Genomic DNA, 20,761 nt, shown 5'->3' on the forward strand with positions numbered 1-20,761 from the left:
GGTCGTGGCTCCCTCAGTGGGGGGACCGACGCTCCTTGGTCATTTCCAGCTCGCCGCTCACTAGCACTTCCTCGTGGGGTGTGTTTCACGTGAGTTACATTCTTTAGTCTGGAGGCGGGAGACTGGGGTTCTAGACTTCGCGCCTTCCTAGCGCCATGGATCCTGGAGCAAGTCGGGTCCCTGCTCCGCGCTGCGGGCTGTGTCTCTGTTGGGGAATGACACGGCCGTGACCGCGGGTCGTGAGAGGTAGAGACGAGGCTCACCGCGCGCTCATGCCCTCAGAAACGACGGCGCTCACGTTGCTGCCGTTACTCCAGCCCCGGTGTCTTCACATGCGACGTGTATTGAACCTACTCCATGCGTCCCCACCTGTGCCCTGGGGAGACACGGGGCTCCCGGGAGCCTCCTGGGCAGGCCCCGCAGGGGGGCAGAGGTGGTTGGCACAGCCCGACTCTCCCACCTGCCCTGCGACCTAAGCGGCCCCGTTTGGTCTGTCGGAGTTTAAAATAAGTTTGCACAGCACCGACTGGGGCCACCGGCTGCGGGCCTGGCCGTGTCCATCTCCAACAGTGTCCGCTGCTCGCTTCCCTCCGCCAGCCTGGCCCCCAACACACACCTGCCCCCCACCCACATATACCACACCCACACCCACACCCACACCCACACATACACACATCCCTCCTTTCGTTCCTGCCTCCACGCCATTGCCCTCTCAGCCCCTCACCTCACTGGACTTCACCTTCAGCCTGCCTCTTCCCTAAAGAGGCTGGGCTCACACGGGCCCGCGCTCACCTCTCTCCTTCCTGACCGCTCAGTGGGGCATCTGACTGGGTTCAGCCAGGGACTCCTTGCTGTCGGGAATGGCCCTACGTGTCCATCCCACAATAGGGCCCTCAGTGCCCTCCAGCTGTCCCTTGTTGACCATACTTGGTGGGAGGGGACAACACTCAGTATGGTATTGTTTGCTGGGTCCTGAAAGCCACCCTTGGCACGTGCGAAGCCGTCTGTGGCCGTAGCCCTGTCCTGCTGGGCCCGTGAACACAGACTTGGCAGAAGCTGCCCGAGGGAGCCCGTGCGTGGGGGGGCTGGGTCAGTTCACAGGGGAGGACCCACGGGATGAGGTCAAGGCGGGCAGGTGCCCGGGCAGCCTCGGGGCTGATGGAGACACTGTCCCCGGCCACTTGGTTCTCTCCCTTCTGACCGCCAGGGCCCTCGATTCAATACTCCGTTATGCCCCTGCCGGGCACCCAGCTTGGGACGGGGCCTATGTGAGGAACAGCCCCCAGCATCATCACGCCGTGAGCAGGAGAGCAGGGAGCCTCCGTGGAGCTGAAGTGAAGCGAGATGCACGGCCCTGGCCTTTAGGTGGTGACTCCTGGTCCTGTTTCCATCTGGGTCCAGCCCCAGGAACTGAGAACCACCATGTTCGAGCTCCCTGAGAGCTCGAGGGAAAATGGAATCCCCGAAGCAGCTTCCTCACATCACTGGCACAGAGACCCAGGGGCCCCCAAACTCACCCCCCCCCCCCCCCCCCCCGCCGCACAGCAAAGGCGCAGGATGAGCCCTTTCCAACGTGGGGAGCTACGTCCTCTCTGTCGGCCTCACAGATTCAGATTTTTCATGGGTCAGGTTTGCTTAAATTGTGCCTCTGAAGTTAAAAGCAGAAGCACAAAAGGGCATTGTGTTATGAATTCTCGTATTTGTCAAGAGGATACGCCCACTGGTTTCATTCTGACAACATCCAGTTAAATTTGAGGAGCGCTTCATGGTGTGAATCTTCTCGGACAGTTCTGGGCTGTGGCGGGCCTTCTGCCGGTGACAGGGCTGCCCCGGGGCCCCGGGCCATTGACCAGGCAGCACCTGACCAGGTGACCTTCCTCCTTGCCGACAGCTCTCTCTAGGAGGTAGGATGCCTAACCAGAGCCTTCCAGAGGGCAGCCCCCAGGGCGCCCTGTTCTCCCTTCTCCCCAGGGTTTTAGAAACACAGTCCTCAGAGCTGGGAGGCTTCCTCCTTCCGTGGTGGCCTCATGCCCTGCCCGCCACGGGCCCCTCCTCTACCCACCGGGTAGGACTGGAGCTGGCCCGTGTGCTGTTGAATTCACCCAAGTGTGAGGTCTCAGACCTGCTGTCACCCCACTCCAAGTGATTGTCCAACCCTGATGTGACCTGCAGTTTCTAAAACCTCCCACCCAGTGAAACCATTTCCCAATTCCTGGGAGCGTCAGCTACTCTGCAGAGGTCTACAGGGCGATGGCCCAGTAAGTAGAAAACAGGGTAGACTTGCAGTTTGGAAACTGGAAGGGCTCTGGAGTCTGACAGACCTGGGTTCAAAGCCTGTCTCTGCCACATGCTAGCTGTGCTGTTAGTTAAGCCTCTGAATCTTGGTTGGTGCAAGGCTTAGAAAAGATACGGTGCCTGCCGCCTGGTGGGGTTGTAGGCGTCTCCAGGCGCTGGCTCCAGGCATTATGGGAGGCGGGGAGAGTGGCCTTAGGTGCCCCCACCTTTCCCTGTAGCTTTCTGCTGCCTAGAAGCATCCCCAGGGCATGGGGAGGGCACACCCTACTGCAAACCAGACTCGCACTCATTTCCTTCCTCCAGAACCTTCTTCTCACTTAGGTGCAAATGACTAGGGATGTTGACATGATGAAGAGGCTCCTGCAGAAAGACAGACTCTAAATGGGGTGAGAATATGAACCTCAGGTGATCAAGTGCATGTCCTGATTTCACCACAGGAGGTCATCTTTCTGGGCCCTGACCTGGCATCCTTCGTGTGTCCCAGCCCCCCACACCAGCTCACTGCCCCACACCGAGAGGGCTCCTTCCTTCTGGCTTGCCTGGTGTCCCTGACATTGGATTGGTCTCTGCTGGGAAGGGCTCTCCCCTTCCCTCTGTCTGCTGGCTGACACCCTAATGACTCTTCCGGACTTTCACTTCTGTGGGTCCTGAGTCCCCATCCTTCCCTGCACCCCACCCCCCCATCCACTTCCCCATTCGGCTCCCAGCTCATCTCCTCACATGGTTACAGTGGGGGAGGCTTCAGATTGATCAGATAGAATGCAGTCTCTCAGGTGGCTCGACGTGTATCCACAACTAACTATCCTGGGGGCGTTTTCCTACTTACTTCTATTTGGGGTTTAATGGACCCTCCATTGCCCACCCAAATCCAAAAAGCAGGAGTCCCCGGAGGCAGAGTTTTCCCTTCACGTCCCTGACCCTGTGCAAGGACAACTGTGGATCCTAATAAGTGGTCCCACGATTATTCCTGCAGGAGCCAAAGGCCTTCTTAATCAGCAAAGGAAGATTCCAGTGTATTTCATTACAGACTAGTTCTTTAAAAACAGATGCTCTAGCAGAGCGTACAAGGTATCTCTGGGAACCCGCAACATTCAGTTAGCATTAACTTTCATGTGGGACTTTGCTCAAGAGTGCTATAAATCCCATGCACAACCTCTCACTTAGTTTGTGAAGACAGCTACCTTTTGGTCACAGACGGCCAGAAACTGAGAAATGTCCTCCCCCTGTTGGAACTCAAGCTGAAACCTAAACTCCGTCCAGACTGGCTGGGATCCCATGTTATAGACACACGGGGTAGATGGACTCAAAGATGGAAGGTGGGATAACTATCATCCGCACCCAATTTGCTACTGCCGCTTTGCCAGGAACGTCCCAGGAATACAGGGGACCTTGGACCCCGCTTCCCCAGGGGCTGTGTGACCATCTCCACTGCTGTTTGGTGTGTGCAGGGACTGGGGCTGGACACCTTGGGGTTTCACTGTTGACATTTGAGGCTGCATAATTCCTTATAGTGGGGGCTACCCCGGGCGTCATTAAGATGTTTTCCAACATCCTTGGCCTCTCCTACTGGACGCCAGTAGCAGAACCTGTCCCCCCAACTTTGTGACAACTAAAAATGTCTCCAGATATTGCCAAGTGTCCCCTGAGGGGCTAGATCGCCTCCACTTGAGAACTTGTGGCATTACATATCATCACACGTAGCCCCTTGAGGGACCAACTTGGATGATCACCTCCACTTTACAGATGAATTCACTGAGGCTGAGTTAAGCAACATTTCTGCAGCTGCTCAATGGCAAAGCCAGGACCCAAACCTGAGTCTGCTGACACCAAGGTCGATTTTATTGCTTTCTAATTTTTTTCAGTTTAGTTTTTGAGAGAGACAGAGAGAGAGAGAAAGAGAGAGAGACCGAGCAGGGGAGGGGCAGAGAGAGAAGGAGAGAGAGAATCCCAAGCAGGCTCTGCACTGTCAGCACAAAGCCCGATGCAGAGCTCTAACTGATGAACCGTGAGATCATGACCTGAGCCGAAATCAAGAGTCAGGCGATTAACTGACTGAGCCACCCAGCTGCCCCAAAGTCAATGACTTTAACCGTGATTCTAGCCATGATTCCTGCTGCAGGGGGTGAGATGAGATCTTGTTCACTCTCTGAAGCTCCAAGGAGCCAGGGGTCACCTGGGAAAATACTCAAGTTTGGGGTGTGAGAAAAGTGAGCTAACAGGTTCACTGCAAGGGTCCCAGCCCTGAATTCTCTTCCTTCAGAGGCTTTCTGGGGCCAGGCAGGGATGGGAAGAAGTAGCCGAGTGGTAAACCTACTTTCCTTCTGCAGTGGGGCTGGCTAGCTTTGGACCTTGTGTCGATCTCGAGTGCCGCAACCACGCTGCGTACTAAGTCGCCCAACACCAGTAGCCGCGCACCGGAATCATTTGCTGGAGCTCACGATTCCCCTGTAGTGCACCCGGCCTCATGAAGTCTCAGGGAGGCCCACGTGTGCGCATGCGGTTTGCCGCCCTTGGCTGGGCTCTGTCCCACGTCTGTGCTCCTGCCTGGCCACCGGGGCTGTCCTGGCTCTGTTCTGTTTGGTCTCATTGTGCGGGAGGTTAGTTTTAACTTGCTCACATGGTGGGGCAGGAATCCGAGAGAGGGAAACGGAAAAGGAAATGTGCAGGGCCCTGTGAGGCCTAGGCTTGCGACTAGAACAGTCACTTCTGCCTCATTCTATCGGCCACAAGTCACAGATTCTAGGGTGCGGACATAGACTCTGCCTCTAATGGAGTGACTGCAGAGTCACAGTGTAAGAGAGGGGACAGCTGAGGCCTTTTTTGTGTTCTTTCTCTCAGAGAGTTCATCTGGCTTTCTGGAAGGCCACGGGAAGCCCAGGCCCTGCTAGTGAGCGAGGAAAGGGAAATGTCAGCAGGTTCAGGCTTCTGCAGAGAAATTGTGGCTGCCTGGAGGCAGAGCAGATCTCCTGTCACCCCTCCGGATGGCGAGCTTCTTGAGGATATGGCCTCTGTTCACCCCTGAGTTCTGAGCATCTAGCATGTGCCTGACACACAGTAGGTTCTCCGTTGTTGAGCGTGAGATTAATTCAACGAATTCACCTCACTGAAATCACATAACCTGATTTCAGTGGTCTTTGTTCTGTCCCTGCTGTCTATTGAGCTTAGCCCTACTTACTCTGAGAGTCAGATCTGCCCAGGTCTCCACCACAGACCGAGGGCTGGACGTGACTCATGGGGGACGTGACTGAGAAGGCATCCATTCAGCCTCGGAAGTGCTGGCCTTACAAACCACACCCATGTCGCGACAGCCTGGGCCACCCACGGAAGGGCATGCAGAGGCCCGGGTCTCTGGAAACTCTTCCCAAGTTCTCGGCACCATGTGGGTTGGGTGGATTTTCTGCTGATTTTTCCAAGTGGTTCAGTTTAGCCAAATCCAGCGGGTGTCTCGGCAGCCTGCTGGCTTCCCTTTTCCTTTGAAAGCCTCAGAGCTTTGGAAGGGAAATCTGAGACTGTGCACGAGATTTACCACAATGCTGTCTGTGTAAGGGCAGCCGGGATGGGACAGACTTTCAAAGCCCCAGATTCTTAGAAACAGGAAGCTGCCTTCTGCCAGGAGTCAACGAGGTTAGCCTCCCCCGGGGCAGGCCCGGAGTCCTGGCTTCGTTTGGCCCGAGCGGGCCTGTGCCTGAGGCGTCCCCTCTTCCTGCTCTCCAGCTTGGAGGAGGAAGGAAGGGGTCTTAATGAGATATCAGTCCTCCCTCTCATCTCCACCCACATCTCAGGAGTAGGGCCTAGGGCAGGAGGTAAAGTGGGATTCCTTCCAGATTGGGAAGTAAATCAGGCCGGTGTGTGTGGTTTCTCAGTGGTGACTGAGAGTGGAGATTACCATATCAGTCACTTAGGTCAGGCGGTGTGGAATGTGTGTGTGTGTGTGTGTGTGTGTGGTCACAGGGAGGAGGCAGGTGTGTGTGGTTTCAGGGAGGAGACAGGTGTGTGTGTGCGTGTGTGTGTGTGTGTGTGTGGTTATGGAGAAGTGGCAGGGGTGTGTGTGTGTGTGTGTGTGTGTGAGTGTGTGTCAGGTCACGGGGAGGTGGCAGGGTGGGAGAGAGGGGACAGGTAGAAGGAAGAACAAATACCAGGAGACCAGGTGTTATATGTTGAGTGTGCATGTGGTGGCCTGAGCCTTTGCTAGCAGCTGTGGATGGCCCGGAGAAGAAATGCAGCCCTTCGTCTCCAAGGTCCCCTTGTGAGTGGGGACAAGAACCTGGCACAGGTGAGACTGCTAGCCAGCAGGGATGGACAGTCAGATCGTGCAGCCGGGACACCGGGGCTGGGGGACAGCGAGGGCGGGTGGGGAAAGCTTGGAGAAGAGCGTGAGCTGTGGTGGCACAGTGGGCTGGCGGGTCTGGAATGGTGGGGGTCCACTGTGATCGTTGGACACGGATCGTTGTGTGATCTGTGTGACCCAGAGCACACAGTCCAGCGCTGGAGCTCCGTGGAGACCAGTAGCCTGATACCTGCCGTCGCGGTCTCCGGTGCCTATGGCAGGAGAGGCCAAATACCCCAGATGCAGTGACCCCGCTCCTCTGCTTGATGCTCTTGGGTGGGGTGGGTGCCTACTACGCTTCCATGTATTATGATTGTGAAATACCTTCAACTACAGGGTTTTCCCCACAACTCCCTTTTGCCCTATTATATTGGCTGAGCAGGGATAGCTGTGCCCATTTCCCGGATGGGGACAAAGGAACTCCTGAAAAGAAGCATTTGCCCAGGGGCATGCGGGAATGGATGGTAGAACTGGGATGCCCTTTTCCATCAAATACTCCTCGCTAGACGGGGCCAGGCAGCGAGGCCTCCTGGGAATGTGTGCACTTGAACTGGGCAAAGACATGTGACTCCCCAGGAAAAGCCTGTTTTATCTGGTTACCTAATGTGCTGTGGTTGCTGACTAGTGGCAGAGAACAGAGTCCGGGGGGCACTGGGACACAGGATGGACAGGCTTTGACAGGCAGAAAAGGGGAGGCAACGAAAGGAAGGGTCAGCTGGCAATGACAGTGTCCCATGCTGCTTCAGACCAGTCCTAGCCAGTCCTAGAGGCAAATATTGGCTCTTCCCATTCTCGCCGTTGGAGGGCTCCTGGAGAGCTCCAGAATCATGGACTGTTATAAAACAGAAGGCATCTCATTTTATAGGTGAGAAACTGAGATGCAGAGACCGGAAATGGCTCACGCAATAACTAATCATAGTGGACTAGGGTGACGCCCTCATTAACGGCAGACAAGGGCACACGCTTAGATGGTTCCAGATTCAACAGGCACTCGTCAACTCACCTCCTTTCTTGTCCAGGATCTACTCTTGTTCTTCTGTCTCATCTTGGACTGTTTCTCTGGTTTTCTCTCCAATTCCCTGATGCTGAGCCCTTGTATTCTACATTGTGATTGGCTTTTCCAAAGCACTTTTGTGTACAACACCCTGAAAGGTGATCGGGGCAAGCAACCCACTTTACAGATGAGTAAACTGAGCCACCGGGTTAGTGGAATGCAGATATGGGACCAGACCCTGGCTGTTCTGATCTTCAGGCCCTCGGTGTTGGACACTCTGACTCTCAGAGAGAGCACCCCATGCTCACGTCTGGACCCTCACCCCACCTCCTAGCCTTCCCCTGGTTTCATTTCCCGGGGCTTGGATGTCCTGGTGTCCCTCTCCAGCTCAGACTTCTAAAAATGGGCTGGGCCTTTCTGACCCTCCTTGATCACCCCTCTCGTCGGCTCCTCTCTTCTGAGCCTCTTGCTTGGACCATATGGGCAGTCTCTGGGTGCCTTCTTTGTACTTGGGCTTGGCCAGTACATCGAGGGCAGGGTCCTGACTGCTCGCTTCTCTGTGTTCCCTGGGAGAGGGGCTGGGCACCCAGCAGGTTCCCGGTGAATAGATGTGGCTTCATTAGGGACTCCAATGGCTTCTTCCTGGCCTGTTAAAAGAGTGCTGTTATGGCCTTCGTCCCCTCTCCGACAGGCTCAGATCGAACGGGGACCCTCAGTCTGTTAATGGGCAGTTTGTAAGATTGTGTGACCCGCAGAAATGGGGGAAGAACCTTGCCTATGCACTGTCGTTTCTCTGCAGTCAGAACGCCTCCCTGTTCTCACAAGTCCCCAGCTGTTCAGAACATTCCCTGACGCGTCAATGTGCCTCTTAGTGTGGTGGGCCGAGTCAGACAGTCTGTCGGGGATGCTCTGTCGTCTTCCTAGGTCTGAACACAGCCTGAATTGTGCCAGCTTTCAGCAGCCCTGTCACCGTGCTCCTGAGGGCCAAATCCTGTTTTCTCTGTTTGCATTTTTCCCTCCTTGGTCTTCTGCTAGAATGAAATGTGCTGGTGAGGGCTCGGGATCAGGGCTCATGGAGGCATTTACAACTCAGCCCTTCTGGGTCTACTGGGGAGAGCAGGTTCTAGATGGGCAGGTGGAAGGAATGGGGATGGGGATGGGATACAGCGAGGCCAAAGCTGCCAGAGGCAGAGATGGCCACCATCAAAGCTAAGTCTTGTACTGGAAATGCTGGGAGGCCTGGCCCTCCCGCAAGGATGGAGGGACTTTGCATGCAGGCCGAGAGCCTCAGGGCCATGTGACGTGGCAGGTGAGGGCACGGGAAGCCCAGGCCTGGGTCCCCAGGGCCCTCCCTACTCAGCCCTGCGCAGAGGTGAGGACAAAGGCTCACCCAGTGCTCCTCTGGGCTCTGTCTGAGGGAGAGGTCCTGGGCCAGTGGGTCCGTTACCCGGGGAGCCACTTTACCTGCCATGCTGGCCTCGGCGTGGCCCAGGGTCTCCCAGCAGCCGGCCGGCTGGACAGGCCACACCAAACTCAGCAGGTCAGCGGCCCACATCCCAGTCGAAGTCAGGGCGGCACGCAGCATTGCACCCCACCTCCATTTCTGCAGCCACCGCCGTCAGGCAAGGACACTGTTTCCTTATTACGGAATTTTTCTGACCTCTCCGTGTCATTCAATTAAGAATGAAGATGCCATGTATTTACATTCTGTAATGGATCCAAGAGCATGAAGGCATGAAAGGAACTTAGCAAAACCCTTATCCTCTTTTGGACAGGCCGAGTGACTTGCCCATGGTCACCCAGCTACTCAGGGCCTTGTTCCTCCTGGGCCATGCCAGGGTCAGAGGATGGAGCAAAGGAACACACAAAGGCAGCTGGCTCTCCCTCTCTCCAGCCATCTTCCCACTAAACCAGCCTTAAGAGACGTCCACCGCCTTCTGGGCTGCCCTTGCAAACCACCGGCATCAGCCCTCGAGGCTCAAGCCCCTCCAGGGGGCTTCCCGGTGCCATGGGCCTTTGAGTTGAGGAGGTTTTGGAAGTGTCTCCTCCTGCTCCTCAAATAGGCGGGGGTGGGGGGGATGAGGGGGCAGGACGCACATCCAGGTTCCGGAGTCTAGCTGACAGCACGCATCTCCCACCACAGTAGGGGTTTTGCACTGTGGGAGGGGCCGCCTGCCTTGGTCTGCTCTTTGTGGGGCGGGTTGGGGGAGGGAGGACTCTCAGCGAGATCTATTTACGCAGAGAAGAATTGGAAACTGCAGATCTGATGCAGATTCACAAAACCCTTCCTCGATTCCCAGCGGGAGGCTTTGGACTTAGCTTTCTCTGCAGGAGGTCTCCTCCTCTATTACAGAAAGACTTGTCGAGGTATAGGTGATGCTCCATAAACTGCATGTATTTATTTTTTTTTTTTTAATTTTTTTTTTTTCAACGTTTCTTTATTTTTGGGACAGAGAGAGACAGAGCATGAACGGGGGAGGGGCAGAGAGAGAGGGAGACACAGAATCGGAAACAGGCTCCAGGCTCTGAGCCATCAGCCCAGAGCCTGACGCGGGGCTCGAACTCACAGACCGCGAGATCGTGACCTGGTTGAAGTCGGACGCTTAACCGACTGCGCCACCCAGGCGCCCCAAACTGCATGTATTTAAAGTGTAAAGTCTGATGAGTTTTGCCACGTGTATATACCTGTGAAAGCATCTGTTCCCTGCTGGTTGGTTCTTCTCGACTAATTCATTTATTAGATCAGCTGCTCCTTGAGAACACCCTCCATGCCATGGGCTTTTGCAAACTTATATTCCCTCTAAATTCTACTCTCCAACCCCAGTTTCATTAGGTGGCCAGATAAAACACAGGATGATCAGTTAAATTCGAATCACAGATAGATGATGAATAGGGCTTTTTTTTTTTTTTTTTTTTTTTTTGGTATAAGTATGTCCCAAGTATTGCATGTGACATACTTCTACTAATACTGCACATGACATATTTATACTAAAAACCATTTGTTGCTTACCTGAAATTCTAATTTAACTGGGCATCCTGTATTTTTATTTGCTCACCCCAAGCTCTAGCCTCTTGTGTTGTATAGAATTCGTGTGTTCCCTCTGTCAAGGAGCAGCCCTTCTGGTGTTTGAAGACAAATCTCAGCGTTCCCTGATGTTCTGAACCTTCCTGGGGTTTTAGGGTGCTGCACAGCACCTCCTCTGGTCTCCCTGTCGTGAATTTAATTACTGATGTTAAGATCGTGCTAGCCTTTTCGAGTCACGTTCATGGCCTCTGTTGACCTCATTTACTTGGGTGCCATTAGGCAGTCTTCCCCTCCAGCCTTCAGGCGTTTTTGAACTGTCTTGGCTCCTTCATCTCTGCCCGTGTTCTTTCACCTCGTTGATTTGTCCATGCTTCTGGGTCATTGGAATCCAGAGTGTGTAGCCCAACAAAAAAGTCTATCCCTCCCAGGTTAGAGTATATTCAGACGTGATAAGCCTGACTGGTAGATCTACAGTCAAGTAGTTGGTGAAAACGGGGACCTGGCCAAGGCTAAGCACTGACATCTTTGGTGTGCCCCTGATGACAGCCTTCCCTTCCCCACTTCCTGTAGGCTGACATTAACCAACACTCACTGGGCCAGCTTACCTGAGTGTAGTGTCTATTACCCAGACTACATTTCTCATTTCATCTACAAACATTTTATAACAGTCTTCTTCCATTTTCTGATTCATTCATTGCAGGGAATATTTTTAGAACGCCTCCTTGTGCCATGTGCCAGATGCCTGGTGAAAATCAGATCCATTACATCTCCCAACCGAGGTAACCCCATCAGAAAGGCTCGTTCTTTAGGGAACTCTACTGGCCCCTAGTGATTGTCAGTCTCCTCTTGCTCCCCCTTCCCTTTTTAAGGGATCACAAACCATTTCGAAACCCATTAAAAATTTGTCAAGGTGTTTGAGATTCCAATTTAAAGTTTCTAGACTTCATCGTTTTTCCTTGTGGGAAAATTTAAACACAATTCATGGTCGGAAATGTCTGGCCCTCTGCTGCTATGTGTGATTCCTCCAAAATTGCTCAGCAGGTCTGTGGTCTCGTCTGCAAGTCCTTTCCCCATGCCGCACTACAATTTAACAGAGTTAAGAGACATGTGTCCAGTGAATGTGCTGAACAACTGGCTGCCTTACTCTTCTTAACTTCTAACTCTAATGAATTCTAAGTAATTTGGTGGATGTAGGTCAAGGACAGGAGAAAGGGCGACGGAAGGAAGCTAATAGTAAGCACTTGTTTTGTGTCAGATATGCAATGCATTCGGCATTCATTATATGATTCCACCTTCCTCCAACTCGATGAAGGGGAGATTATCAGCCCTGGTTCTGAGTTGGGGAAACTGAGAAGTTCAGAGAAGTTACGTCACGTGGCTGGAATGTCTGTGTGATATCTGCAGACTCCACATCCAGCTCCATTCAGCCTCAAAGTCTGTGCTCTTTCCACTGTGCTCCAGGATGCGCTTAACTTACAGCGAGTATAATATGGCCAAACTCAAATGTTCAGAGAGATGAAGTTCATCATGTAATTCTTTTTTTACATAGGATCTGATTCATGAAACGAGTTGACTATTTCAAACACATCTATCGTGGGCAGTGTGGCAGCCTCTCTCTCTGGGACACAGGGAGGTCGAGTGATTGTTCAGTATCCCAGAGAATTTTTAGCCGTGGGGGCAGCTGAGAGGCCAGGTTTTTCAGCTCGGAGGGCTCCCCAGGAATAGCAGTGGCCGAGGGAGGTGCCTACGGCCAGGGAGGCAGGCAGGCAGCTCGTGGGAGCCGCGGAGTTCTGCGAGCCGGCGGGCTGACACCCAGAGAGCGCAGGGTGGGGCCCACCAGGCAGGTGGTGGGGTGGGTGAGGGGTACGGTGGTGGCCCAGGGAGGGACCGTGAGGGCCGCAGGCACAGCTGAGGCAGGGGGCTGGGGTATCGGTGGGAGGTGGCAGAAACAAGAGAAGTGGGTGCAGGATTGGACTGAAAGGGTGCTAGAGAGAGAGAGAGAGGGAACAAGGGGTGACCCTGGGAAGGTTCCCAGGCCCCTGCCCTGGCCATGGGTCCAGATGGGTTCTGTGTACCCCAAGGGGTAAGACAGGTGGAGGAACAGGTGGGAGGGGAAATAAATTTGATTTGGATGGGTGGCTTCAGACGTGTCATGGGACACGCTGGCTGGCGTCTTAGTGTCTGGGGCTGGCTGCAGAGATTCGGGGTTACTTCCGGGAGGAGAGCTGTTTTCTAGAGTTATTTGTATGTAAGACCTTCCCCGAAACGAATCTCCCTTTCTCCCACCCAGTAAGATTCCGCTGGGATTTGTGCACATGCGCATGCCCTCACACACTCATCCACACACACCACGCGGTCCCCTCACGTGTCCACACTCACACACGGGTACACAGTCACACCTACACCCACACGCGCGTGCACCTTCACACACTTATCCACACACTCACACTTGTACATAACCACACACTCATGTACGTACCCACACCCACGTGTACATCTTTACACACTCCTATCGGACACACTCACACACTGGAACACATTTACACACACATTACGTATCCCTTCGACACACATCCATAAACACATTCACAGGCCCCTTCCACGCACATGCACACTCCCTCCAAACACACTCACGCACCTGTACATATTTGCACACTGACATACACATACCCTCACTACCCTCACGTGCTTGTGCGTGCACACACTCCCCTCATATACACACACACACTAGTACACACACACACACACGTTGTGTACACCCTCACCCACCCACACACTCATGCAACCCACTCACACGCTCCCCTCATCCACACACACTCACTCCCGCTCACACACCTGTGCACACTCATACACTCATTTAAACACACAGCCTCACACACATATGTCCCCTTTCTCATCTCCCTCCTGCTCAGAAACTGCTCCTTCTGCACAGCCAGCCTTTTACAGCCTCCTCAGAGAGCGGCCACCATCTGGGGACTGGGCGTCCTGGGCAGGGGAGCGGCTCCACTGTCAGGTGGCCCCCACCTGGGCTGGCTCCCCACCTCTAGTCGCCACTGACCTCGTGGGTGCTGGCTGGGGCCGGCCAGCTGGAGCAGAGCCTCTCCAGGATGTGCAGCCCTTCGGTCCTCAGTCCCAGGCCTCTGGGAAACCAGGGTGTCCTTGCAGTGGGACGAAGCATTAGAACTCGAAGAATTCATAGAGAGCCTCTCATCTGGCTCATTTACAGAGGCCTGCCCTGCCCAGGGTCACCCTGCCAGGTGGTGGCAGGTTAGGAGCTAGAACACCAGGATCTGGGTCAGGGGGTGGTGCTCAGTGCCCAGGCTGACACGTTTGATCACAGTGGGATCAGAGGTGGGCCTGAGCTGAAGCCTGGGCACAGGGCCTACCAACAGCGGCGAGGCCAGATGTTGGGCGGGGGGGCCTCTTTTGGTCCTGTCCCGAGGAGCTGCCGTCCTTGGGGCGGGGCCTGGCTGGTGCCTGGGAGTGGGCAGTGAGGGCACGCGGCATGCGGCCCCCAGCACCCACCCATCCAGCCCAGAACCCTGAGGCGGACCGGGAGGCCAAGGGTGCTTGTCTTTGCTGATATCACCCTCCTTCTGTCCCTGAACAGCCTAGTTTCCCTTTAAAAATGGCTATTTATGGAGCTCTTATTTAAGAGTTATCTAAAACCTTCTCAAACCTGACTTTTGCCCCTGCCTCTCCCAGCTCTTGGGGGAAATGAGGACTATATATAAATTGCATCCTACCGCATAGAGTTGGGCATCCTTTGATCTGCCTTGAATTCCCCAGCGTTTGAGATCTATTTGAAATACTGGGCTCAGTGAACGGGGGCTACCGCCTCCCTTCCCAGGGCGTGTGTGGCCTTCACCCCACAGGGCGGGACACCACCTCTGGCCTGGGCCTCTGCTTCAGACCCCCCAGGCCTTTGGAGGAAGCAGGTGTCCCCTCTGAGCCAGTCTCCTGACACCCCACCCGAGTGTGGCCACTCGGGCTGGCCTGGCCTGGGAATTAGCTCTGTCTGGCTTGCTCCCATGGGCTTTCTCTCTTTGGTGCATGCTATCTTTATTATCAGCCTGTGCCTTTACTTCTTCTCCTGTTATAAAATCATGTAACAAGAAATTTGGAAAATATCCTTCCTGACTCCATCACCCAACAAGACCATGTTAACCTGTCTGTGTATTTCCTTATAGATTTTCTCCTTAGGCAGATGAGGTCTTGGTTAGTTTGTTGATTTTGTTGATGTTGTTGTTGTTGTTTGTTTTTGTTTTGAAGTTGAAGGTTAATCTCCTCTAATGCAGAGCCTGTTTCCAGACCCACGGCTCCAGCAGTGGCTTGCATGGGGAAAAAAATGAATCACAGCTGCTATTCATAGCTGGATTTTAAAAATTAAGGGCAGGGAAGCACTTGCTGGGCCTGGGCTCGATGTCTTGAGGCATGTCAGGGAACTCCTGCTTGGAAGGAGCATATATTCTAGGTAAGGTGACAAGATCCACTCAGGTAAAAAGTTGGGTGATATCACAGGCATTATGTCATCACAGATGTGATGCTGCTTCGGGGGACCTTGTCTTTTGAGAAACACAGAGATGGATCGCGCCTTCAGCAATCCAGGGGGGCAAAGATCCGGTGAGGGAGTCAGAGAAGGCTTCCTGGGGGAGGTGGGATGGTGGCTGAACACTGAAGTCTTGGAAGATGGACGTCGGAGAAGGGGGCTGCATTTCGGTTTTGGGGGGGGGGATACCCTGGGGGGATATTTGGAGACAGGAAAGCTCCAATATGTATGGAGGCCTGGAAGTGGCTCAGTGAGTGGGAGCGGTGAGCTGGAGTCAGGCGTGATGGGTGGCACCTGTCCTGGGCTGAGCAGGGAACCATGAAGGTAGCCGAACGAGGTGCTGTGATGGAGACTGCTGATTCAGGGAAAGGTGAGCGGGAGGAATCTCAGGTCTGCTTCAAGGAATAGTAAAGAGGCCAGGAGGGAAATCTGCCAAGTCCTACCTCCTCGCTGCTCAGCCAGAGCTGGTCTCGGGCTGATCCGACTGGCATCAGCTTGGCCCACGGCATCTATAATGACAGCCTGGAGGCAGGAGATGGTCTCTAGAGGTGAAACACTCAGCCCGGAGAACCTGATTTCCGAGATTCAAATTCCACGTCTATCGCGTCAAAACCCACCGGCCAAGACCAGCGGGAACACACCTGTATCCCAACTCAGTCAGGGGTATTAGCCTGCGGCAGCAAGTGAGGGCACGCATCCTGGGCAACTGCGGGGCACCTCCAAACAGGGCGCTAAAGAAGGGGCGCGCCCTCCTCGTTGGAATGAGCACTGTGTGTGGTATGGAAACCAATCTGACAGTAAATTATATCAAAAAAAAGAAGGGGTGCACCCAGAGTTTGGGGGCTGGAAAGAATCCCAGCACGGTCTTGATCAGAGTCGGTAAACTAGTGGGTTGCTGAACAGTCAGAAGTCACATCTTTAGAACACGCAAGCCTGCTCGGATTTGCCGTCAGATCAGTTTGTCTGTGGGCTTCTCTTGGAACAGATGGGTGTGGATGAGCTGGTGTCAAAGCATTTGAGCTTAGCTAGTCTGCGCTGTGCCGTTTTTCTGTTTTATGAATCATCACACGGGCCTCTTTGCAATTGGTGGTTTCTGTTTCAAGTCGCAGTTCCCTAGACACTGCCTATCTGCCCGCAGGGCCATGTCCTCCCTCATGTTTGCCCTTGGGCTAGTTACTTGCCCCCACTGTGCCTTGGTTTTCTCACTGGGCAAGTGGGAATAATAGCGGCAGCCACACCGTGGAATCCTGAGGATGACAAGAGTTAATATGTTAGAAGCATCTAACCGTGCCTGGCACACACTGGGTGCAATATACATGCCGGCCATCATTATCACTACAAACATTCAAGATAGAGAAAAAAGAACATCGATATCCTTACCGCCCCTAAAGAAAGGATGGTCCGCAAATTTGTTTTCCACTTAAGGGGGGAAAAAAGAGGTACTGTGATCTGAGATACCCTGACCATAACAAGACAGTGTGGAAGCCACCATAATCTAGAACAAGCAAGTCCTGTTTGACTGGTGTGATCTTCTGAGCAGTGAAGGAAGGGGATGGAAGGAGGCTTTGAGGTTTGGGGCACGTCTATGTGCAAGTGAAGGGGGATGACACACGCTTCCTTACTGTAGCCAAGGACAGTGCAGGAGGAAAGACACTAAAGCAGTGACACTGAGGTTTGATTTCGATAGGGAAAGAATTGTCTGGCTCTGTGTTGTTAAGTACTGGGTGGGGAGGCTAAGGGGCCGCGGGGTGGTGGCAGGGTGGTGGCTTTCTGCCACTCATTGTCCTCTCCTGGTCTTAACCTCCCCATTTACGAGACGAAGGATCCGGAGGCCTTTCAGACTCCTTGCTTTCTTCACTTCAAGGCGTCCTGGAGATCATGGTCATTCTTCCTCATGACAGCACAGTGTTCTCTGAATACACGTTCCCTATCCACGGACACCCGGTTGTTCACAGTCTCACAAGCTACCGTGCACATTTTGTGCATGTATCTCTCTGGACTTGTATGCGCTGAGCTGTAGGGTGCCAAGCGGAGCGGCCATTGCCAGGGGGTGTGCGTTTGTGATTTTCATGTCCATTTCCAGATGTCTCTCCACAGTGGCTGCACCAGTTATAATCCTACTGCCAAGTCGTGGGCCCTGCTACCTTACTCACGTGGTGGGGCGGTGGGTGGGATTCCTTGACGAGCCCTCCAATCTACCTGCCACCTGCCACCTCTAAGGCTACGTGACGTTAGAGTCTTGCTGTGCTGCTGCTCCCATTTCTTAAGGTACCGAATGTTTAGCTGGGCTGGGCTTCTTATCAGGCTCCGTTCCTGGGATGCTTCCCACCCCAATTTCAGAAAGGAGAGAGAGAGAGAGATAGCGAGAATGAGAGAGTCTCTGGTGTTCAGTGTCTTACCAGTGATATGCCGGCAACTGACATCATTCCAACATCTGTGAACACATGCCTTGCCTCCCACGGTCAGGGTGGAGGAAGAGAAAAAGGAGAATAGCCAGCTGTGTGTGTCACTGGGAAGGTCAGAGTCCCTCAGGCTGTGAGACTGAGAGGCAAACTCACTGTCCAGGCCTTCGGTGAAGGATCCTCGTCCTTAGCATAACGAGGCTCTGATACTTACGGTAATTTCACCCCAGGAAGATGCTGGTAGGGCCTAGATCTTGGTGGTGACCTGGAGCCATGCCCAGAAACACTCAAAGCTGTCACCAATAACCCTCCAAGGGCTTAGCTAAGGGGGAGGGCCTCTCTGACACACAAATGGAAATCCGTCACAAAGGAAGTGTAAAATGACCAAGGAAAGGAAATGCCTCTTGTCCCTTCCACTCTTGTCATGGGCATAGCACACGGTGAGCCCACTTTTATGCATCATTTCCTCAGTTGTCCAGGCTGATGAAAGTGGTCAGCAAGGAGTCCCTGGATCCTGCAACATGTGCTTGTGTAATGTTTACAGGGCCCTTCTCTCTCTCTCTCTCTCTCTCTCTCTCTCACACACACACACACACACACACACACACATGTATTCTTTAATCAGACATCTCCTGGGCACCACTGTAAGCCAGATGCTGGCTGTGCATGGGTGGCAGATGACCAAATCCCTGCCTCCCCCCAGGGGAAACTGCTCAGACAAGACCTCTTGTGACAGAGCACAGGATAGAAGGTGACAAGTGTCATAGACAAGATGGGCAAGTCGTGCCCTACAGATCCCCCCTTCTCTCTCAGTGTCTTAGTTTCCATTTCCTGGGCATCCAATGATTTCAAGGGAGAGAAACAGAGTACATAGGAGAGGACGGCTCCACAGGCAGGTGGAGTGAGGCTTGCAGGCGACAGTTTCAGGTCTAGCGTTTGCTGGTTAACAGGGTCACTGGCAAGCTGCTTCAGGTGGGGCCAGTTTGCCGAAAGATGAAACTATAGTGGTGTTGGCTGGAGAAGGAAAAGAGACAAGATTTCCTAGGGGCCTCTGCACTTGGCCTTTGTTGGTGACGTAATGCCATATGACTATCATTAATAGGACCCCTGCTTCTGGATCAGTAGATCGTTTCTCACACTTGCAGTTGAGAGGGAGTTTACTACTGACCATTTCAACATACATTTGTTAAGTACCTACTGAGTGCCAGCAGTGAGCCGGACAATGGAGGTCCTGCCTCATGGAGTTGACACTCTATATGTGTCCTCAACTGTGATAAGCCACCCACCCCAGAGAGGCTCACTTGGATCTTAGCGGGGGAGTCTTGAAAAGGTCTTCACATTCTGAAGGGCTGAGCCTATACTGGTGGAAACTCAGGCATGGGTCCTATATTTGGGCTGTTCACCCAGTGTGAACAAGACGGGGTGTGTTCAAGAATGAAATCCTGGGGCGCCTGGGTGGCTCAGTCGGTTGAGCGTTCGACTTCGGCTCGGGTCACGATCTCGCGGTTTGTGGGTTTGAGCCCCGTGTCTGGCTCTGTGCTGACGGCTCGGAGCCTGGAGCCTGCTTCAGATCCCGTGTCTCCTTCTCTCTCTGCCCCTCCCCCACTCATGCGCTGTCTCTCTCTGTCTCCCAAAAATAAATAAATGTAAACAAAAAAATTAAAAAAAAAAAAAGAATGAAATCTTGACGGTTTGTGACAACACGGATAGACCTTGGGATTTTTTTTTTTTTAGATTTTTTTTTTTTAAGTTTATTTATTTATTTCGAGAGAGAGTAAGCGTGAATGGGGGTGGAACAGAGAGAGAATCACAACCAGGCTCCGTGCACTGTCAGCATGGAGCCCTATGTGGGGCTCCATCTCACAAACCGAGGTCATGACCTGAGCTGCAATCAAGAGTGTGCAGCTTAACCAACTGAGCCACTCAGGCACCCCAGACCTTGAGGGTATTACGCTAAGTGAAATAAGTCGGACCGAGAAAGACAAATACCTTTTTATTTCACTTAGAGGTGGAATCTGAAAAGCCAAACAGCAAAACAAAAAAGAAGCAGACTTATAAACACAGAAAACAACTGGTGGTGGCAGAGGGGCGGAGGGGTCTGAGGCGTTGGGTGAAATACACGAAGGGGTTGAAGAGGTACAAACTTACCGTTAAAAAGTCAGTAAGTCACAGGGGTGAAAAGTACAGCACAGGGAATGCAGGTAACGATATTTCAATGACTCTGTATGGTGACAGATGGCAAGTACCCTTCACGTGGCCATCATTTCATAATGTGTACGTTGTGCACCCGAAACTAATAAGAATATCGCATGTGACATATACTTTAATTACAAGGGGTGTCGTTCGGGGAAACCAGATACAACCAAGTAGCCGGACGTGCCTAAGTTATGGCCTGGGGCTGAGCCACGTGCGTTTGTGATCTTCACATCCCCTTGGTCCCTTTCTCCTGGACTCTTGGAGGCCCACTGGGAGGAGGAGGGACCGGAGAGAACCATGGCATCTGGCCCCCTGGAGTGGCATCAAAGATGCCAAGCTCCCTGGGCTAAAAGCCTCTTGTCAGCAGAGTAATTGGATCTGACTTGCAGCAGGCAGGGAGCAGAGGTATTCAAGTCAGCCGTGCTATTTTTAAACGCCCTCTCTTCCCCGAGTGCAGATCTCAAGCTCAGCGGGAGAGAATGGCTCATCTCGGAGCCTTGGGAATCAAAGAACAACTTCCCCCACCCCAAGTTTAACCAAAGTTTAAGTCTCCCCACCCTCGTCCTTCAAAATCACATCGACTGGGCAGCCGCCTGTGAATCCGGCCATGACCACCACATGTCCCGGATTGGGGAAGTGCGGACTCCAGGGGCCGTGGGGTAGAAGGGACGCATCTCGGTTATTGGGCCGGCTGCCCAGCTGGCCGGAGGCAGCCCAGCAGCCCTGGTCTCTTGGTTGCCTGGCAGCCCCAGAGGCTCACCACTAGGCCAGCAGGCAAACATGTCCCTGCCTGTCTGCCATCTGCCACTGTCTTTGACTCTTGGTAGCGGCTCACAGCTGCCTGTCGGGCTTTGAAGACAGCGGGAGTCAGAGCAGAGAGCAGGCACCCACCTGTCCATCGTCCCTCTGGGAGCTGAACCGCATACTGCGTGCAGCCCTGGGTGGGGAGAGGGCTCCAGGGAGGCCAGCCTCT

The 20,761-nt window shown here is 53.5% G+C and overlaps 1 protein-coding gene and 1 long non-coding RNA gene across 2 annotated transcripts in view; one reads left to right on the top strand and one right to left on the bottom strand.

Annotated features, from left to right (window-relative positions):
* RNF165 (ring finger protein 165) overlaps positions 1-20,761 on the top strand; it is a 113,606-nt gene that overhangs the window by 51,028 nt on the left and 41,817 nt on the right. The gene's annotated exons all lie outside the window — the stretch shown is intronic.
* Positions 11,553-14,184, bottom strand: LOC123588064. The gene is made up of 2 exons (XR_006707680.1): positions 13,700-14,184; positions 11,553-11,721 (listed from the first exon to the last, which is right to left on the bottom strand). It is a non-coding gene; the product is annotated as an uncharacterized LOC123588064 (long non-coding RNA).

The sequence above is a fragment of the Leopardus geoffroyi genome, chromosome D3 (assembly GCF_018350155.1).
Source record: "Leopardus geoffroyi isolate Oge1 chromosome D3, O.geoffroyi_Oge1_pat1.0, whole genome shotgun sequence".
Taxonomy (NCBI): Eukaryota; Metazoa; Chordata; class Mammalia; order Carnivora; family Felidae; genus Leopardus; species Leopardus geoffroyi.